The sequence below is a fragment of the Eriocheir sinensis genome, unplaced genomic scaffold (genome assembly GCF_024679095.1).
Source record: "Eriocheir sinensis breed Jianghai 21 unplaced genomic scaffold, ASM2467909v1 Scaffold1127, whole genome shotgun sequence".
NCBI lineage: Eukaryota > Metazoa > Arthropoda > Malacostraca > Decapoda > Varunidae > Eriocheir > Eriocheir sinensis.
This window is the reverse complement of record NW_026110438.1, coordinates 49,673-73,485: the sequence shown is the minus strand read 5'-3', so window position 1 is coordinate 73,485 and position 23,813 is coordinate 49,673.

The window sequence follows — 23,813 nt, the reverse complement described above, 5'->3', positions numbered from 1 at the left end:
TCCGCCGCCATATTGCCTCTCTTTCTGTCTTCTATCGATACTTTTATGCTGACTGGTCTTCTGAACTTGCTAACTGAATGCCTCCCACCCTCCCGCGGCCCCGCTGCACACGACTTTCTACTCATGCTCGTCGCCACACTGTCCAAACCCCTTATGCAAGAGTTAACCAGCGTTTTCACTCTTTCATCCCTCACGCTGGTAAACTGTGGAATAATCTTCCTTCTTCTGTATTTCCTCCTGCTCACGACTTGAACTCTTTCAAGAGAAAGGTATCTGGAATCCTCTCCTCCCGAAATTGCCCTCTCTTTCGGCCACCTCTTTGGATTCTTTTTGTGAGCAGCGACGTGTGGGCTTTTTTTTTTTATATATTATTGTTTACTTTTTACTGTGCCCTTGAGCTGTCTCTTTTGTTGTAAAAAGAAAAAAGAAAAAAATATATTATGAAAGCCGTGGAAAAGGAAATGAAGGGCGAGAGGACGATGTAATGAGAAAAAGAAAGAAACAGGAATGTGCAGAAACAAAGGAAAATGAAAGTAAATGAAAGCGGAGTGTAAGGAAGGCGTGAAGAAAGGACTGAAGCTAACAAAAAAGTATGTGGGAGAAAAGGAGAAAGATGCCGGAAAGATGCACGTGGAAATAAAACACACACACACACACACACACACACACACACACACACACACACACACACACACACACACACACACACACACACACATACACACACACACACACACACACACACGCAAAAGGTTGTAACAGGCTATTAGATACCCCAGAAATATAAGTAAGTACAAGCGAACTTATGATATAAATGCATAAATAAGGTTGAGTGAATGAAACTTACCAAAAAATAGAGATGACTGGAGAGAGAGAGAGAGAGAGAGAGAGAGAGAGAGAGAGAGAGAGAGAGAGAGAGAGAGAGAGAGAGAGAGAGAGAGAGAGAGAGAGAGAGAGAGAGAGAGAGAGAGAGAGAGAGAGAGAGAGAGAGAGAGAGAGAGAGAGAGAGAGAACAACAGAAAGACACACACACACACACACACACACACACACACACACACACACACACACACACACACACACACACACACGACCCACTGTTGCTGACTCTACTATCAGGTTGATAGTATTTTAATTTCCTTTTGCCTTCCAAGCTTGTAAATAAGAATAAAACACGATTTACGGCGTTTGACGGCCAAAGAGGCCAAAAAGTATCGTCTGAAAAAAGGGCAAAAGTAACAGTTTTGTCTTAATAATTCTGATTTTGTATCCATGTTGCTCAGCGGCGTATTGTACGAGCACCGTCGAAATGTATCCATTGGATACAATTGTATCCATACTTGCAAGACTGCCTGTAGATTTTATATGCGAGCCTGCGAGGTGGGCACGAGTTGTCACGTGCGTTCCTCCGGTCGTTATCTCCCGTGTTGAATCGTGTCTTTGGGAAGTTCACCGTTGATGCACCACTTAAGGTTTACATAATACGCTTTTCCTGCCAGTAAATCGTCATGGCGGATCAAACATGGTCAATTACATCAAATCAAAGGCAACCCGCGGGCCTGGCAGGAGTAACCCTCCATGCCGCTGTCGTAAGAATTTTCTGGCATCTTTGCAAAATAGCTCGCCGAGAGGAGGACTGAACGCTTACTGCTTACTGTTTCCATATTTCCTTTTACTTCTCCTGATTTACTTGTCCTGTCTGGGCTCCACAATCGCCACATCATACACTTTTAATACGGAGGAGGGTTAATCAAACTAACAGGGCGGATTTTAGAATAATTACCCCACGTTGATGTTCACTCAGTTCTTCAGGTTTGGGCAACATCAACCACAAAGGTCATAAGTTGACAAACTACAACACAATAAGCCAAATTAACATGCTCTCTGCGCATTCCCCAGAGGACATGCGTAGTGGACACAGAGCAAAGTATTTATTGCGTTGAGGTATTTCTCGCAACACCGCCAGACAGGTGAATCTTGTTACCACCTCGTTTATTTTTTATGACATCAGCGTCAGCATTGTTCAACTAAACGTGAGGCTTATGGAAATAGTATATCCAGGAACTTCAAGCAACAGCAGCGGGGAGAACCAGTGGCGAGTACCTGAACAAAGGTGAGCATTTCAGCAGCGAGCACATGCGGTACTTAGTGCGGTAGTGCGGTGAGCGTCACAAGAACCGCACTACCGCACTACCGCAAAATTTCTGAAAATGCCGCACTACCGCGGACCGCACTAAAAATCCTGAGGTACGTTTTTCAAACGCTTTCTTGAAAATCTAGACTACGTCAAGACGACATTTGCAGCGCGGCATGCATACAGAAATGTTTTTTATATAACTTTTTTACAGTGAAGACTCAATCAGTCAATCGGTATCAGTCATCACAATCATCTGATTCAATCATTTTATCTTCATTATTGTTCAAAATTAAATACTATAAATTATAGACAGACTAAACTACTACACGAGTCTTTCTAACCCTTTTGATCAGCGATAGCCTTTTTCAACCCCGGAGGACCCTTTGTACGGACCGATTTTTTTGTACTATTTTAACATGTTTCCTTTGTCTGGATAGCTAGGATAGACACTGACGTATTTTTGTATTTTGACTACCGCTACCGCAGTACCGCACACCGCGTACTGCACAGGAAAGAAAAAATGGGACCGCACTACCGCAACCGCAGTGTCAGGCTAAGGATTCACACGAGCCACTATTAGTGGTCATGGTGCCGCCACAAAAAGTGGCGACCACAAAAATGGTCGCCACGAAAAGTGGTGGTAGGTGCACAGCCACACACGAGCCACTCGGTGGCAGCCACTAATGAGGTCAGCACGTGGCGTTATGGATCTCGTAAAGCATCTGTGCTCTGAACTCACACACACACACAAACACACCACACACACACCACACATTGCAAAAGGTACTGCATAGCATTACATTCTTTACCCAGAAAAGTCACGATAATTTTTTACTAATCCTGCGTTGAGTATGAAAGGTTAATCATCTTATGACAATAAAAGAACACAATTGAGGAGAGAGAGAGAGAGGAAAGAGAATCATCTTGAGACTTATAAGAGAGAGAAGAGAGAGAGAAGAATAATTGAGAGAGAGAGAGAATGAGAAGAGAGACTTGCAGCATTTCATAAGGGAACATAACTAATATTCGTCACATACATAAACGATTTCAGTTTACATAAACAGTCTTTGCGGTTACACAAACATTTTCAAACACAAACACAGTTCCACACACACACACACACACAGTACACACACATCACTTTCAAATCAACACACATTAAAAAAACACACACACACACACACACACAAACATTACAGAGGTCATTAGTCTGAGTATTTACATTTTCCACGAGAGACCAGGTTTGGACGGCCGTGTCGTAGTTCTATTTTGTATCCATTTTGGTGCCACCGTCCGTATCCACTGCCTTGCTGTCATTAGGTTTATAGTATTTTCATTTCCTTTGGCCGGCCAAGCTTGTAAATAAAATAAAAAAACACGTGCGGCGCTTGGACGGCCAAAAAGGCCAAAAAAGTATCCAATTTGCCCCAAAAGGGTAAAAAGTATCCAGTTTTGTCTAATAATTCGATTTTGTATCCATTTTGCTCAGCGGCGTATGCATGTACGAGCACCGTCAAAATGTATCCATTGGATACAATTGTATCCATACTTGCAAGACTGCCTGTAGATTTTTTATATGCGAGCCTGCGAGGTGGGCACGAGTTGTCACGTGCGTTCCTCCGGTCCATCTCATCTCCCCGTGTTGAATCGTGTCTTTGGGAAGTTCACCGTTGATGCACCTCACGTTTAGAGGTAATGTACGCTTTTCCTGCCAGCAAATCGTCATGGCGGATCAAACGTGCAGTAAATTCAATGTTACATCAAATCAAAGGCAACCCGCGGGCCTGGCAGGAGTAACCCTCCATGCCGCTGTCGTAAGAATTTTCTGGCAGCCGCAAAATAGCTCGCCGAGAGAGGATCAGCTTGCTTACTGTTTCCATATTTCCCTCACCGCCACCTTTTGCTTGTCCTGTCTGGGCTCCGATACGCGCCACAAGCATCAGAGCAACACTTTTAATACGGAGGAGGCTTTACAACAAACGAACAGGGCGGATTTTAGAAGTAGTTACCCCACATTGATGTTCACTCAGTTCTTTCAGGTTTGGGCAACATCAACCACCACAAAGGTCATAAGTGGACAAACTACAACACAATAAGCCAAATTAACATGCTCTCCTGCTGTGCATTCCCCCAGAGGACATGCGTAGTGGACACAGAGGGAAATATTTATGCGTTGAGCTATTTCTCGCAACACCGCCAGACACGTGAATTTACTTACCACCTCTTTATCCTTTTTTAACTCTCTTGTAATGACATCAGCGTCAGCATTGTTCAACTAAACGTGAGGCTTATGGAAATAACATGTCCTGGAGAACTTCAAGCAACAGCAGCCAGGAGAACCAGTGGCTAGTATCTGAACAAAGGCGAACACTTCAGCAGAGGAGGGCAAATGCGGTACTTAGTGCGGTAGTGCGGTAGTACCGCATCACAAAAAAAAGTACCGCACTACCGCACTATCGCAAAATTTCTGAAAATGCCGCACTACCGCGGACCGCACTAAAAAATCCTGCGGTACGTTTTTGCGGTACTTTGAAAACTATTGAAGACGACATTTGCAGCGCGGCATGCTCACATAAATGTTTTTTTATATATATATATATATATATATATATATATATATATATATATATATATATATATATATATATATATATATATATATATATATATATATATATATATATATTTTTTTTACAGTGAATCGGACTCAATCAGTCAATCGGTATCAGTCATCACAATCAGTGATTCAATCATTCTGGCTTTTCAGTTATTGTTCAAAATTAAATACTATAAATTATAGACAGACTAAACTACTACACTGCGAGTCTTCTCTAACCCGCGCGATGCCGGCCATTTCAACCCCGGACCCGGACCCTTTGTGCCGGACGATATTTCATTGTACAATTTTAAGCATGTTTCCTTTGTCTGGATAGCTAGGATAGACACTGACGTATTTTTTGTATTTTGACTACCGCTACCGCAGTACCGCACACCGCGTACTGCACTGGGAAAGAAAAAATGGGACCGCACTACCGCAACCGCAGTGTTAGGCTGGGTTCACACGAGCCACTTTTAGTGGTCAGTGGCCGCCACAAAAAGTGGCGACCACAAAAAATGGTCGCCACGAAAAGTGGCGGGTAGGTGCACCATACACACGAGCCACTCGGTGGCAGCCACTAATGAGGTCAGCACGTGGCGTTATGGATCTCGTAGAGGCAGCGGCTGTCTGTGCTCTCTTATCAAAAAGCGCTGAAGAAAGTACTGCCATGGGTTCACCCCATATACTTAGCAACAGACTACTGCGTGTAGCATTCCACACATTCTTTACAGAGCTAAAAGAACACGATAATTTTTTTACTACTTCAGGAGGTCACAGGAAAGGTTTAATCATCTTATGACAATAAATGATCCACGTATAACACGGCAGGACAGGAGGAAGTGTGTGCCAGTAGAAGAGAGACTTGCGGTAATTTCAATATAAGACTGAACATGAAGAATATTAAGTCACATTAGATGTAATTTATTGACATAATTCAGCAGTCTTTGCGGTTACATAACATTTTCCCCTTTCTACTTCCGGGTAAATAAAACTACCACATTCAGTAATAAATCCATACCAGAATCAATTAATATGCAAAACTGTGAAACGAAATGAAACATTAGTTCTGAAAGCATATAAGAGCTTATCCATTATATCCTGAACACAAGTTATGCGTGAAGGTCATACTTATACATCATTACGACAGTTAAAATTCAGGTGTTCAAGTGTCAAGAGAGAGGGAAAGCGGCGGGTGGCAGGGTGGTGGTCACCGATAGTGGCTCGTGTGCACGCTGCCATTTGAAACAACGGTATCTATCGCTGGCCACAGTGGCGTGGTCGGAAAATGGCACCGCCCGCCACTACTCGCCACTGTTTAGTCGTGACCACAGAAAAGTGTCCCGTGTGCTTGCACCCATAGAGATGTGTGTGTTCTATTTTGACCATTATTTTGTGGCGGCCACTGACCACTAAAAAGTGGCTCGTGTGCTTGCACCCATAGAGATGTGTGTGTTCTATTTTGACCATTATTTTGTGGCGGCCACTGACCACTAAAAAGTGGCTCGTGTGAAGCCAGCCTTACCGCACTACTCCGGAAAAAAATACCGCACTACAGCAACCGCACTACTGATTTTTCAGTACCGCGCCCACCTTTGCATATCAGGGACTTTTGACAGGATTTTCGTAGAGTTTGGTGCCTTCCAGAGGTACCTTTATGACCCTGGTGGTAGTGTGACTCTACTTCTGTACCGTGAACGTGAAAACACCATGAAAACCCGATTAATATCCTTTTTGGCCTTTGGAAATAGTTGACGAGAGTGTTGGAGGCGTCTGAGGATACCTACCCAGGTAAGGATACATATTAACGAAGTCGAGAAACGTAAGTACAGGGCAGAATAAGGCCGGCAACTTACCTGTCTAGAATGAGGCGGAAGTTTCCCATTAATATGTACGGAAGAGTTTGAACTGCCGGGCACTGAGCAAGCCTCCCCTAAAGTCTCGCGGACGCACAGAAAACCAGTTGTCGAAAGGGTAACTAGGATACATTATTGTGGAGCACTACGGATTCATTTATTTATATATTTTTGCAGCAAGGGAGGCAGTTCAGGGGAAAAAATAAAAACGACAACAAAAATTGGCCACTATGCGCTGCTCCGAGCAAAGGGAAAAAGAGCGAGACGCCAAAAGCGAGGTGGAGCGAGCGGCGTCTTGATGCTGTCCTCTTCAATGTGAAAAACTCGTGAATACAAACAGATATACAGAGACGATACAAACATGATGACAGGGCGATAGCTGAATGTCAGCTGGTGTGTGAGAGAGAGGGAGAGAGAGAGCAAAAGGGGAAACCAATAACCAGCAAAAAGTGCTCATCACCAAGAGAGAAAATACAGAGATTGCAGGAACGTAACTAATGGACACCAACACCAACATATAAAGACATACACTACTCCCATACAGCTGCTGCTGCTGCTAAGATTAATCCCCATGTATGAGGAACCGGGCCTTTGGCCGTACGGCGGCCCGATAAGGGAGAGTCGAGGCAATGCAAGCTTCGGTAGCGGGTACCGGGGGGCGTCCCCGCCGGCAGGTGCGCGCGGCGGAGGCACGGGTGCACTGGGCAGCCCGTAGCAGGACCCGGGTGAGCAGCCAGACAGTCAACTTAAAACCGGCGGACCGGAAGGGCGGGCCAAGCTGCTCACTCGAGGAGGACTGGCGTGTCTCTGTCTCCCATACATACACCCACAGAGACATATACACCCTCAAGGACAGACATACACCACTCCCATAGACATATACACCCACATACAGACATACACAACCCATACACCCACAGAAAGACATACACACAAACCTGGACAGACATACAATACTCCCATAGATCTACAGATATATATTTATACTCCCACACTGACAGACATACACCACTTCAATACACCTATAGATATAGACATTTACACCCACATGGATAGACATACACTCACTGACATAGAAGTAAACACATGAAACACACCACTTCCATACATCCAAAAGAGACATATACACCCACAAAGAGACATACATCACTCCCATACATACACACCACATAGAGAAATACACCACTCCCCTACACCCACAGAAAGACATATACACCCACATAGACAAACACAACTCCACTACACCCACAGAAAATCATATACGTACACCCTCAATGAAAGACATACGCCACTCCCCAACACCCGCAGAAAAAAAAAACATACACCCACATAGACATACACCACTCCCCTACACTCGCAGAAAAAACATATATACCAACATAGACATACACCACTCACCTACACCCGCAGAAAAAACATATATACCAACACAGACATACACCACTCACCTACACCCACAGAAAAAACATATACACCCACATAGACATACACCACTCCCTTACACCCACAGAAAAAACATATACACCCACATAGACATACACCACTCCCTTACACCCACAGAAAAAACATATACACCCACATAGACATACACCACTCCCTTACGCCCACAGAAAAAACATATACACCCACATAGACATACACCACTCCCTTACGCCCACAGAAAAAACATATACACCCACATAGACATACACCACTCCCCTACACCCACAGAAAGACATACAACACTCCCCTACACCCAAAGAAAGACATACACCACTCCTCTACACCCTCAGAAAAAAAACATATACACCCACATAGACATACACCACTCCCCTACACCCACAGAAAGACATACACCACTCCCCTACACCCACAGAAAGACATACAACACTTCCCTACACCCACAGAAAGACATACACCACTCCCCTACACCCACAGGAAGACATACACCACTCCCATACACCCACAGAAAGACATACAACACTTCCCTACACCCACAGAAAGACATACACCACTCCCCTACACCCACAGAAAGACATACACCACTCCCCTACACCCACAGAAAGACATACACCACTCCCCTACACTCACAGAAGGACATACACCACTCCCCTACACCCACAGAAAGACATACACCACTCCCCTACACCCACAGAAAGACATACACCACTCCCCTACACCCACAGAAAGACATATACACCCATTTGGATAGACATAGAATACTCCCATAGATCCACAGAAATACAGGTATACACCCATAATGACAGACATACACCACTTCCATACACTCACTGAAAGACATATACAGCGGGTATTCGATATATGCGAATTCGCTCATATGCGACTAACCTATATGTACCAAGTATTCGTTTTATGCGAAAAAATCGCTATTATGCGAGTAGCGGCGCTGGTGCGACTGGTTGGTGAGGTATGGTGGCCGACTCGCACTAGGGGCAGTGGCGTAACACCCGTAGTACCGGGGTGGACAAACTCCAAGGGCCTTGGAGGTCGTGGGACGAGAGAGAGAGAGAGAGAGAGTGGCGGATTTACATGGAGGCTGCAGCCTCAGGCCCTGGGTATTCAGGGGGCCCCCGATGAGGCAATGATTAAAAAAACAAATAAATTAGTAAAAGAAACAAAACCAACAAAAATAATGTGAAAATATCTTTTTACTTTCCCTAAATTTACTGCTTTTCTCTTCGTACTATTTTCATTTTAGCTAAAATACTATAACTAATGTGTCAACACTGCAACAAACAACAGTGGCAACACTGTACTGCCACTGTGTGGGATCTGTATCTTTCGCGGTTTTCAGAGTGAGATATCAGTGACAAAGTTGTGTTGTGTATATCAGCATGTCCTGTAATACCCACTGATCACTGTCAGACAGTGATAAAACCCGGTCGTTGCCACAGACATGATTTGTGATGAGTCTTGCAGTGTTGACTTGATCTTTGAAATGAGAAACAAGGCTGGCTGATGGCCGCTCGGTGCATGGCATGGTTCATGGTGGGTTCTGTATTTTAATAACTTATGTGCTGATGGGTAAGAATCCGACTGACTGACATTATAGTGAATACGAGCAACAACATTGTGTTGTGTTTTATCAGCATTCAGCATGCTGTATAATGACGAGTGATCATTGTCGGCCAGAAAGTGACAAAACCCCGGTCATTGCCACATACAAGGTGCGATGAGTTTTGCAGCGGTGTTTCTGTACTGAGTGGCATGATGCGTGGCAGGATCCTGCTATTCTAACAACTTTTGTGCTGAATAGTGATTATAATGGAATTGTTGGATTTGTGTTGTGGTATAAACCGTAGAATCCAGGGGCTGCATGTTTAAAAGATATGGAGACTGCACCCAAACCTCACCCTAATCCTAAGTCCTAACCCAAATCCTAATCCCTTTCCAACCTCCTGAGCCCCCCGCACAACCCCCGCTTACTATACCGCCCAAATGCGGCCCTCTGCGGATCCATGACTTGAAAACTTGAATACGCACGATAAATATATTATGTGGCCGTGGTCCATGTGGGAGACTGATCAGCTGGCGTTGTGATGAACGACGCCAAAAGTACCACCACCAGGTGCCACCTACGAGGTGCTGTGCCTGTAAGTATGTTTCTCCGTTTACTGCGTCATGACTGACTGACGTAGTCGATTTTGATCATTTATTGCACGAATATTACATTGTTGACAACTAAAAATAGCGTAATTCATAGTTACTATTGCCGGTTTCCTTCATTACTTCATCCCGAATAGGTATGGCTGCCAACTATATGAACACAGTAATAATATTATAATAGGCTATAATAATAATGTTAATATGATAAGCTAAAATAATATTAATATAATAGGCTACCTATGTAAAATATAACATTAGGATATATTAATGATATAATAGGATATAGTAATCATAATAATATAATAGGTTACTTATATTAATTTTTATATAATAGGCTGAAATAATATAAATATAATTTGCTATAACGATAATAATAGTAATAATACCTAATAATAATACACTAATTACTAAAGAATTATGCGCATACTACAGGTTTGACAAGTTTTCCAGGAAAATGTCTTGCTATTGAAAATTGTGAGCAGTGATCTTTTTTTTTTTTTTACTGCCGACTACCTGCCCGCGGGCCATGGCGCTGCTTCGCTTACCGGCCTCCTCCGGCAAAATTTCTCGAGGAAAAGTTTGTCCAGGGGCCTCCAGTCAGTCTGTTACGCGATTGACTAGGGGGCGGTGGGTGCAAATGTTTTCCCGCACTTTCCTCGCCTATAGTTAACATTTTCCTCCCTCTGATCCTAAAGTTAATACTCAGGTAGCTAATTATCAGCCTAACTTTGGATGTGTCTCCCCGGAAGCAATCAGCAGCCCTGGGTTGTCAGACTCGGTGAAGCTCTGCCTTGAATAACGCACACATAGCTTCGAGTGTAGTATCCATGTCCTGATTTCCCTTCAGTAAGAATCAAAATACATATGAATATACATTACGTGATATAGAAGAAAAAAAAACATGCACATTTTAACTGTTGCTTTAGTGCTTTATTATTGTGAAACGATGCCGGAATAATTGGTTAGAGGGTTCGAAAACGGGTCGTGGAACATAACCCCCTAGAATTAATGGGATGATAGGCTCGATATATGCGGATTCTCTTTATGCGAACTTTTTGCAGAACGTAGCCCTCGCATATAACGAACACCTGGTCTATACCCCACTCCCATTCACACAAACATAGACATATTTACCCACGTAGATAGACATAGAAATAAACACTAACATTGACACATGCAACACTCCCATACACACACAAACACAGACATATACAGTCACTTTGACAAACAGACACCACTCCCCTACACCCACAGAAAGACATATACACCCACTTTGACAGACATGTAATACTCCTATAGATCCGCAGATATATAGATATACACCCACACTGACAGACATACACAATTCCAATACACCCACAGACATATATAATCCCACATAGATAGACATACACCCAAAGACACAGACATAAACCCTCAGAGAAAGACATACACCCACAGACATATACATAAACCCTCAGAGAAAGACATACACCCACAGACATAGACATGAACCCTCAGAGAATGACATACACCCACAGACATAGACATGAACCCACACAAGTAGACATACACCCACAGACATAGACATGAACCCTCAGAGAATGACATACACCCACAGACATAGACATGAACCCTCAGAGAATGACATACACCCACAGACATAGACATGAACCCTCAGAGAATGACATACACCCACAAACATAGACATGAACCCTCAGAGAAAGACATACACCCACAGCCATAGATATAAGCCAACAAAGATAGACATAAACCCACACAGGTAGACATACACCCACAGACATAGACATACACCCACAGACATAGACATACACCCACAGACAGAGATACACCCACAGAAACAAACATACACACCCACATACAGACATATACCACTCCCATACATACACCCACAGAAAGAAGCAAACACACCCACATACAGACATACACCACTCCCATACATACACCCACAGAAACAAACATACACACCCACATACAGACATACACCACTCCCATACATACACCCACAGAAAGAAGCAAACACACCCACATACATCTCATGTGTGGGGGGGCTCCACTCACACAGCTCTTCTGGACAGAGTGGAGGCAAAGGCTCTTCGTCTCATCAGCTCTCCTCCTCATTCTGATAGTCTTCTACCTCTTAAATTCCGCCGCAATGTTGCCTCTCTTTCTATCTTTTATCGATATTTCCACGCTGACTGCTCTTCTGAACTTGCTAACTGCATGCCTCCCCCCCTCCCGCGGCCCCGCTGCACTCGACTTTCTACTCATGTTCATCCCTATACTGTCCAAACCCCTTATGCAAGAGTTAACCAGCATCTTCATTCTTTCTTCCCTTACGCTGGTAAACTCTGGAACAATCTTCCTTCATCTGTATTTCACTCCAGACCACTTTTTCTCAGGAGAGGGTATCAAGGACACCTCTCCTCCTGTATTCTGATCTTCTTCAGCCACCTCTTTTGTTTTACTTTTAGGAGCAGCAGTGGCGGGCTTTTTTTTTTTTTTTTGTTTTTTGTTAGACCTTCCTCCTTTGTTGTAAAAAAAAAAAAAAACACCACTCCCATACATACACCCACAGTAACAGACAGAAACACCCCCACACACCACTCCCACCACCACAATCACCACTCCCATACATACACCCACATACAGACATACACAAAGCCCATGCATACGCCCACAGACAGACATATACACTAACATAAGACACACACACACCACTTAGTACTTGATAGGGACAGAGATGGATAGATAGACATATAGATTGAGAGGCGTATGATCATATAGCCAGATTGATGGAAAACTCATATAAAAAGTAAAACACCACCCACAAACATCCACACCCACCCACACCCACCACACACACATCATCCTAAAGAGAGATATTAAAGGGTTGCCAAAAGTACGCTTCATAATTTGGTGGAGAAGGAGGTGGAAATCCCACAACTCTCTCTCTCTCTCTCTCTCTCTCTCTCTCTCTCTCTCTCTCTCTCTCTCTCTCTCTCTCTCTCTCTCTCTCTCTCTCTCTCTCTCTCTCTCTCTCTCTCTCTCTCTCTCTCTCTCTCTCTCTCTCTCTCTCTCTCTCACCCACCCAAACACACACACACATACACACACACACACACACATACACAGGCCAAGAAATTCACATATACTTCATTTCTAATATCTCAGACAGGTGTTGATCGAGAGAGAGAGAGAGAGAGAGAGAGAGAGAGAGGGAGGGAGGCAAGAAAGGGCGTCTGACTGTCTCGCAAACTGGCTGGCTGGCTTGGATTGCTTAAATAAGTCAATTTGAATGCTATAAATGGGTCTTCCTTTTAGAGTTTTTGTTAATGTTTTCAAATTACTATCGATAGGAGGATGAAGGCCTTTTCCGATGATTTTCAAGGCAATGGGAGTAAGAGGACTGACTGATTTTGGGGGCTAGGTCATATCAGACGAGGCGTTGGCTATAAATGGGCCTTCCCTTCAGAATGTTTTTGTTTACGCTCTCATAAAGACTGTGGATGGGAAGCTAAAGCCCTTCTCTAGTGATTTTTAAAGCAATAGGAGGGACGAGACTAACTGTTTTGGGGTTTGGTTATAATGGACGAGGTGATAGCTTAAATGGGCCTTCCCTTGATTCAGTTGTTGTTTACGGTTTCGAAGTACTGTGGATGGGAAGGTGAAGGACTTTTTTGGTTATTTTGAAGGCAATGAGAAAGACAAGACTGACTGACTTTTAGCTTTGGTTATATTAGACAAGTTGAATGCTCTAAATGGACCTTCCTTTAATGTAGTTTTTGTTTACGCTTTCCAAGTAGGTACTGTGGATGGGAAAATGAAGGCTTGTTCTGGTTATATTGAAGGAAATGAGGAACAAGACTGATTTGCTGGCAAGCTAAATTTGTTTTTGTTGCATGAACCAGGATCTCAGGGCCATAAAAGGACCATGTTTTGAGAGCTGATATAACCAAACTGCTACGCTTCTAAGGACGGTGTAGAGGTGGACGGACGTCGTGGAGAAGTTAGGAGAGAGGAGAGAGATAGAGAGCCCTGTGACTTCCTGACTAACCGGCTGCCGTGGGTTGGTTATTTGGACAGGGTGAAACCAATGATGGGACGGGTTTTGAGGGCGCCTACCCACGCTGTTACGCTTCCATAAGATAATGAAGAAGAAGGTGGAAGTCTCGTTTGATGATTCTGTGATTATTGGCGTGGATGAGAGATATGGCGGGGAGGGAGGGAGGGAGCGAGGGAGAGAGGAAGAAGGCGGCGGGTTGAGAGGATACAGCTCGACGAATCGGTCAGTGGAGGTGAATATGAGTAGACCAAGACCAAAATAAGACCACAGACCAACATCGAGACCAGACTTGAGAAGAAAAAGGTAGAGTGAATGTGAGAGGGATGTTTTCCCTTTACTCTGCCTCCGTTTAGAAATGTTAATCATATTCCACTCGCTCGTCCAACAAATCTATGTAATGTTATCGCCTTAATTTCACGTCCGCTCAGACTATACAACTGTGTTCGTTATCGCACAGTTATATTATCAAGGAGACTCAGGATGTCACGTAGTTTTTTTTTCAACAAGGACTTGAAGAAATATTAAAACAGGGGGAGGAGGAGGAGGATATGAAGAGGATTAAGAGAAGGAGGAGGAGGAGGAGGAGGAGGAGGAGGTGGTGGAGGAGGAGGAGGAGGAGGAGGAGGAGGAGGAGGAGGAGGAGAATAAGTAAAGGTATAGGTAAAACGGAAGGGAACAAGAAAGGGAAAGGGAAGCGTTAAGGCAACGAGAAAGGGAAAGTGAAAGGAAGAGGAGGAGGAGGAGGCGAAGCAAAACATAAAAACGCGCATTACTCAAATAGGACGCCACGTTTAAGTTGCAGAAACGAAAAAAAATATCAAGTTGGTTGTTGAGCACAGCCACTGGCGAGGTCTGGGCTAATGGCCTGTCTTGTGAAAGCCATAAGGTGCCTTACACAACACAGCTCCCTCAGAATGGAGGTCGTTAAAAAAAAGTAAATCGTGTATAGCTGGAGTAAGTAGGAAGACACCTACCGAACGGGCGCAAGCCACTCCCGGTGAGGTATAAATGGGAGGTGAGAAGGGAGCTGATGCCCTCCAAAGACCCTTCCCATGTCCTCACTAACCGTTTCCCTATTGTCTCACCAACACCGGAGAGTAGTTCAGCATGCTCTCTAAAGACAGATCCTCTCTTTATCCACACCACACTACACTCACACAACATATACACCTTTTCCCAAAATACAAATTTCAAAATGGCACACCTACATCATGCCTCGGAGTCCCCGCCTGGGGGGTGGCCACAAATTCCCCCAGGGAGGACTCCCCTTCTGGCTGCCGACCCGAGAGGTGTCTTGATAACTCCTCGAACCTCTTTCTTCTCAATTTCTGCAACATTCGCGGTCTTCGTTCTAATTTTCATTCTGTGGAACATCTCTCCTCCTCTAAACCTCACCTTCTCTTCCTCACAGAAACACAGGTTTCTGAGGCTACTGACAGGAATCTCTACTCTGTTCCCTCCTACTATCTCATTCCTAAATTTCAATCCAGAGCTGGATGTTGCGTCTACGTGCGCAACGACATCACTTGCTCTCTTGCCCACAACCTTGATTCTTCAGAATTTTCCACCATCTGGCTAAGACTTCATTGTCATTCTATTACTAAATACATCTATGCTGTTTATCTCTCACCTAACTCTACTAACGATGTAAAATTCTATGACTATTTGAACTCTAAAGTGGAGCACATCTTGACCCACTCTACCTACGCTGAAATCTCCATCCTAGGAGATTTTAATGTTCACCATCAGCTTTGGCTTTCATCTTCTTTCACTGACCAGCCTGGTGAGCAAGCCTACAACTTTGCTCTCCTCAACGATCTAGAGCAGTTGGTCCAGCACCCTACACGTATTCCCGACCGTCTTGGAGACCAGCCCAACATTCAAGACCTCTTCCTTACCTCAAACCCTTCTGCTTATTCTGTCAAACTGTTCTCTCCGTTGGGCTCCTCCGATCACAATCTTATTTATGTATCATGCCCTATCGCTCCTGTACACCCTCTGGACCTACTGAAGAGGCGATGCTTCTGGCATTTTGCTTCAGCTCGGTGGGACGACCTGAGGATGTACTATTCCGATATCCCGTGGAATGATTATTGCTTCCAGTATAGAGACCCCTCTGTGTATGCTCAGCGCATCACAGAGGTGATTGTCTCTGGAATGGAGGCATACATTCCACATACTTTCTTTACTCCTCACGCTAAAAAGCCTTGGTTTAATCACGCTTGTTATCATGCTGTCAATGCTAGAGAGGCAGCTCACAAAAGGTATCAGAGCCTTCAAACTAATGCTAACTATGAACTTTACATTTCTGCCACGAATCGTGCCAAATCTATTTTCCGACTAACCAAAAACTCTTTCATTAATAGAAAATGCCAAAATCATGCTTTCTCTAACGCTTCCCGTGACTTCTGATATCTAGCCAAACACATCTCCTCCAACTTCACTTCTTACTCTTTCCCTCCACTCCTCAGTCCTGACGGCAAGACTGCTGTCTCATCTGTCTCTAAGGCTGAACTTTTCTCTCAAACTTTTTCTAAAAACTCCACTCTGGACGATTCTGGGCATATTCTTTCTACTCATCCCCCCTCTGACTCTTTTATGCCTGTTATAAAGATTCTTCAAAATTATGTTTTCTATGCCCCCTCTGGCTTCAATCCTCAGATGGCTTATGGACCTGATGGAGTGCCTCCTATTGTCCTTAAAAACTGTGCCTCCGTGCTGTCACCGTGCCTGGTGAAACTCTTTCGCCTCTGCCTGTCAACATCTACCTTTCCTTCCTGCTGGAAGTATGCCTTCATACAGCCTGTGCCTAAGAAGGGTGACCGCTCCAATCCCTCAAACTACCGTCCTATACCTTTACTTTCTTGTCTATCTAAAGCTTTTGAATCAATCCTTAACCGGAAGATACAAAAGCAGCTTTCCACTTCTGACCTTCTATCTGATCGCCAGTATGGGATCCGCAAGGGGCGTTCTACTGGTGATCTCCTTGCCTTCCTAACTGAGTCTTGGTCATCCTCTCTTAGCCATTTCGGTGAAACCTTTGCTACTGCGCTGGACATATCAAAAGCTTTTGATAGGGTCTGGCACAAATCTTTGCTTTCCAAACTACCCTCCTACGGTTTCTATCCTTCTCTCTGTACCTTTATCTCCAGTTTCCTTTCTGACCGTTCTATTTCCGCTGTGGTAGACGGTCACTGTTCTTCCCCTAAACCTATTAACAGTGGTGTCTCACAGGGCTCTGTCCTATCTCCCACTCTCTTTCTGTTGTTCATTGCTCATCTTCTTTCCAAAACGAACTGTCCTATCCATTCTTACGCCGATGACTCCACGCTGCATTACTCAACTTCTTTTAATAGAAGACCCACCCTACAGGAACCTAACGATTCAAGGGTGGAGGCAACGAAACGCTTAGCCTCAGACCTTACTATTATTTCCGATTGGGGGAAGAGGAACCTGGTGTCCTTCAACGCCTCAAAAACACAGTTTCTCCACCTATCCACTCGACACAATCTTCCAGACAACTATCCCCTATTTTTTGACAACACTCATCTATCACCTTCCTAAACACTAAACATTCTCGGTCTATCCTTAACTCAAAATCTCAACTGGAAACTTCATATCTCATCTCTTACTAAATCAGCTTCCTCGAGGCTGGGCGCTCTGTACCGTCTCCGCCAGTTCTTCTCCCCCGCACAGTTGCTATCCATTTACAGGGGCCTTGTCCGCCCTCGTATGGAGTATGCATCTCATGTGTGGGGGGATCCACTCACACAGCTCTCCTTGACAGAGTGGAGTCAAAGGCTCTTCGTCTCATCAGTTCTCCTCCTCAAACTGATAGTCTTTTACCTCTCAAATTCCGCCGCCATGTTGCCTCTCTTTCTATCTTCTATCGATATTTTCATGCTGATTACTCTTCTGAACTTGCTAACTGCATGCCTCCCCTCCTCCCGCGGCCCCGCTGCACACGACTTTCTTCTCATGCTCATCCCTATACTGTCCAAACCCCTTATACAGAGTCAACCAGCATCTTCACTCTTTCATCCTTCAGGCTGGTAAACTCTGGAACAATCTTCCTTCATCTGCATTTGCTCCTGCCTACGACTTGAACTCTTTCAAGAGGAGGGTATCAGGACACCTCTCCTCCCGAAATTGACCTCCCTTTTTTGACACTCCTTTGACCTCTGTTCGGGAGCAGTGAGTAGCGGGCTTTTTTTTTTTTCTTTTTTCTTTACGCCCTTGAACTGTCTCCTTAGCTGTAAAAAAAAAAAAAAAAATCATTATATAGCTTTTCAAGGTGCTCAGTAGTTGGGGAGGAAGGCATTGCAGGATGGGTAACTTAAGTGTTCTACAACGCGCCCGAACAGCCAGTTCTGCACGTCTCTTATTTATAGAAGTGATCTTTTAAACTTTCTTCGTTTTGCTTTTTTATCCGTTTATAAGTCCAAGGTTTTCTTCTTAGTTTCACGTCCGCTCAGGCCTTATTTCACACGCCGGCTCTGGCTTGGCTGCAATACGGAGCCAACTCGGGATTATGAAAGGAACGCTGAGGGGTTCCTCCAAGGCGGAGGATCACATTGATTATCATACATATTTATGTTATCAGGGAACTACCCGCGAGACTCGAGACTTTCCCGAACTCATAGTTATTATGGAATGTTATGTTAACCTTAACCTAACGAATGCGTGTAAGTACAGAGGGAGGTGAGGAGAAAATCAAAACTCTATGTTACTGCGACGCTACGTTAAAGTCGTACAAATGGTAACATTAATATATGTGAAGTAGGTTGGTGACCACAGCCATTAGCGAGGTCGGGGATAATGGCTTGTTTTATGGTAGACAGAAGCTGTCTTGCACAACACATTTCCTTCAGAATGGAGGTCGTTTAATAAAAAAAAATAAAAATAAACTAATCAGATTTTCACTGTATAGCTTTTCAAAGGGTGAAATAGTATAAATGCTAAGGGACTGGACGACAGAGAAATTTACTCGTTATCGAGCCAAGTTTATTTTTTTATTTTTTTACAACAAAGCAGACAGCTCGAGGGCACCAAAAAGTAAACAAAAATAAAAAAAAGCCGCTACTCGCTGCTCCCATAAGGAATCCAAAGAGGTGGCCAATAGAGAGGTCAATTTCGGGAGGAGAGGTGTCCAGATACCCTCCTCTTGAAAGAGTTCAAGTCGTAGGCAAGAGAAAATATAGAAAAAGGAAGGTTGTTCCAGAGTTTACCAGCGTGAGGGATGAAAGAGTGAAGAAGCTGGTTAACTCTCGCATAAGGAGTTTGGACAGTATAGGGATGAGCATGAGTAGAAAGTCGTGTGCAGCGGGGCCGCGAAGGGGGGGGGGGGGCCATGCAGTTAGCAAGTTCAGAGAAGCAGTCAGATTGAAAATATCGATAGAAGATAGAAAGAGAGGCAACATGGCGGCGGAAATTAAGGTAGAAGAATATCAGTAAGAGGAGGAGAGCTCATGAGACGAGGAGCCTAAGACTCCACTCTGTGCAAGATAGCTGTGTGAGTGGAGCCCCTCCAACACGTGACATGCATACGAGGGCGGACAATGCCCCTCTTTATGGATAGCAACTGTGCGGTGGAGAAGAACTGGCGGAGTCGATTCAGAACCCCCAACCTCGAAGAAACTGTTTTAGTGAGAGAGGAGATGTGAAGTTTCCAGTTAAGATTTTGAGTTAAGGATAGACCGAGGATGTTTAGTGTTGAAGATGGTGACAGCTGAGTGTTGTCGAAGAATAGGGGATAGGTGTTTGGAAGATTGTGTCGAGTTGGTATGTGCAGAAATTGGGTTTTTGAGGCATTGAAGGATACAAGGTTCCTTTTGCCCCAATCGGAGATGAAAGGTCTGAGGTTAAGCGTTGTGCAGTCTCTAGCCTGGAGTCATGTAATTCCTGTTGAGAGGGTCCTCTGTTGAAAGAAGTTGAATAATGCAGTTTGTTATGGAAAGATCATTGATGAATAACAGGAAGAGAGTGGGTGATAGGACAGAGCTCTGTGGAACAACACTGTTAATAGGTTTAGGGGAAGAACAGTGACCGTCTACCACAGCAGAGACAGAACGGTCAGAAAGGAAACTGGAGATAAAGGAACAGAGAGAACGATAGAATCCGAAAGAGAGCAGTTAAGAAAGCAAAGACTTGTGCCAGACTCTATCGAAGGCTTTCGATATGTCTAGCACAACTGAGAAAGTTTCACCGAAACGGCTAAGAGAGGATGGCCAAGAATAATTTAAAGGAGCAAGAAGATTGCCAGTAGAACGCATCTTGCGGAACCCAAACTGGCGATCAGATAGAAGGCTAGAAATGGAAAGGTGCTTTTGAATCTTCCGGTTAAGGATTGATTCAAAAGCTTTAGATGGACAGGAAAGTAAAGCTATAGGGCGGTAAATTGAGGGATTGGAACGGTCACCCTTATTAGGCACAGTGCTTGAGGAAACGCAACATAGGCTGCCCCAGCAACACGCCGCCTTCACAAGGGTGTCTGGAATAAAAGTCCTCTAGATCCGCGTTCCCTTAGGATAGATATTTTTTTTCATGAGGAAACTATTGTACATTACGTAGTCTTAGGGAGTACAGTCCGCGTTGGTGGTGGGAGTTTTAAGGGAAGATGGCTGAAGACTCGAAAAAAGATGATTCGAGAGAAAATGACGACTAATGACAACTGTGTGATGACTGTGGTTGGGTTCATGGCTAAAGCAAAGGGCGAACTGTAGGGTGAGCATTAATAGTTGTACGGGCGCAAGTTTTTGCTCATAAAGACCTGAGCCCATATTACGTGCCCTCTCTTCCTGGTCCATTCCCTTGACATCAGCTCCACCATTTCATTATACCAAACCCCTTTCATGACAAGGTTTTTATGAGACACTTATACACGTTAATAGCTACATCAAACATATTAATTATCTACGTAGCAAAATGTACATTAATATATGGCATGCATTTATAACAGCAGCATGCTGAAGGATTTTGTTGTTTATATACCCAGTGCGGTGATGTCTCTATCGGCGTATTTCTGCCTCGCCTTTACTAAAAGATGTCGCTTATTATCAACTCGTAACTGAACAGCAGCTCATAAATGGTATTCCGCTCTTGTTGAGCTCCACATACCTAAGATACAATTATATACAATTATTGACGCTAAAGAACGCCAACACGGCTCAGCACCTGATCGCCGGTAAGACGCACCATGCCTCGTGGTCTGTGTAGTACCTGAGTTTTCGAAATTTTTCGAGATTTTTCACTGTGATATAACAGCTACTCCGATTTTGTGTTCCCCTGAAAACGTGGCCGAGCAGCCTGTCTGTTCTGCTCATCTTGTATTCCAAAGTCACTTATACCAAGTCAAGTCATATGCAGCTTTGTGGGAGGAGACACGGCAGAGGCGTGGCTTATGCGTGACCCTGCTTAGTGCCAAACTAGAGAATGTACAAGGAAGGATTTAGAAAAACGAAGAAAGGCGGAATATTTAAATCAGTCACTTCAACATGCCCCTCCCCCGCCCCTCTCACATCCCACACCGCCGCGTGTAGGCTTTGGAATTAAGTCACGCATAGCACAATAAAATGGTATATTTTTTACGTCAGTTGCTTGCCTGAACACGCGGTGAAAGTAAGCGAGCACGCACCTCCAAAGCGCATACACGGCCGCACCATTAAGCCCTATTCACACATAGGCGATCTAGGGACGTCAGCGCCACGATCCTGGTTCGTTCTGGTATCGTCGGGATATGGTGCACTTAAGCCCGTCCAAGGGGTGTGGATTATTTTGACACGACGCTTGTAGGAGTATTTCCCAAATGCTGGACGGAAGCTGCACAACCATAAAGATGCCTGCCACACAGCTGTCCGGTATCTGAACGATCGACGACGATCAATCTTGGAGATTTGGATTTAACGTGGTATGTGAACCGCCCTTTCCATAAACGCTAATCCCTAGGTGCGGGAAATGGGAGCAGCACTGACATGTGTTCCTGCCATGATCGACCCATCTCTCTCTCTCTCTCTCTCTCTCTCTCTCTCTCTCTCTCTCTCTCTCTCTCTCTCTCTCTCTCTCTCTCTCTCTCTCTCTCTCTCTCTCTCTCTCTCTCTCTCTCTCTCTCTCTCTCTCTCTCTCTCTCTCTCTCTCTCTCTCTCTCTCTCTCTCTCTCTCTCTCTCTCTCTCTCTCTCTCTCTCTCTCTCTCTCTCTCACACACACACACACACACACACACACACACACACACACACACACACACACACACACACACACACACACACACACACACACACACACACACACACACACACACACACACACACACACACACACACACACACACACACACACACACACACACACACACACACACACACACACACACACACACACACACACACACACACACACACACACACACACACACACACACACACACACACACACACAAAGGAGAGAGAGGAGAGGAGAGGAAAGATAAAGAACACACACACACACACACACACACACACACACACACACACACACACACACACACACACACACACACACACACACACACACACACACACACACACACAGTATTCCACCATGCAATACATAGACAAAACGCTTATAAGGGAACTATTGGGCAGTCTGATCTTAAGTCACCTCGTTTCTCCGTCCCCTTTCTTCCTTCTACTTTTTCATCCCGTTCTCATCTCCTCCCTTCCACCCTCCCGCTGCTGCTTCTACGGACTATTTTCCCTCTTCCTTTTGTCTTCCCTATTCTGATTTATAGAACCGACCTGAGAAATACGAGGGTGATGCAGGCGGACCTAACATTCAGAAAACGTAACTTGGATCAACCACGATATATAACCTAACACAACGCACGACAAATCAATACGAAACCCCCAAATGCGTAAAAAGCAGAACAAGCCACTCGCGCACGCCCTACGAGAACACAGAAAAAGCTGAAAAAACAAGTCCCATGGCACATTACCTGAACCTATTGGCATGCACGGGAGAGACCTGCACGTTACCTGTGGGAGAGAAAGGAAGCATGTTAGCAGCTATATAGTAGAGGTTTATTATAAGAAATATTACTATTGCCATTACTATTATTGTAGTTTCGAGGAGGGAATATAACATGTGAGCGATAATAGTTACTTTTATAGACATGCCGCTAGATTTTATAAGTGGTTGTAGCAGTAATAGCAGTACTAGTAGTAGTAGTAGTAGTAGTAGTAGTAGTAGTAATTGTAGTAGTAGCAGGGGTAGTAGTAGAAGTAGTAGTAGTAGTAGTAGTAGTAGTAGTAGTAGTAGTAGTAGTAGTAGTAGTGTGTGTATATATATACCGAACGGGCGTAAGCCACTCCCGGTGAGGTATATATGGGAGGTGAGAGGGGAGCTGAAGCCCTCCAAAGACCCTTCCCATGTCCTCACTAACCGTTTCCCTATTGTCTCACCAACACCGGAGAGTAGTTCAGCATGCTCTCTAAAGACAGATCCTCTCTCTATCCACACCACACTACATTCACACAACATATACACCTTTTCCCAAAATTCAAATTTCAAAATGGCAC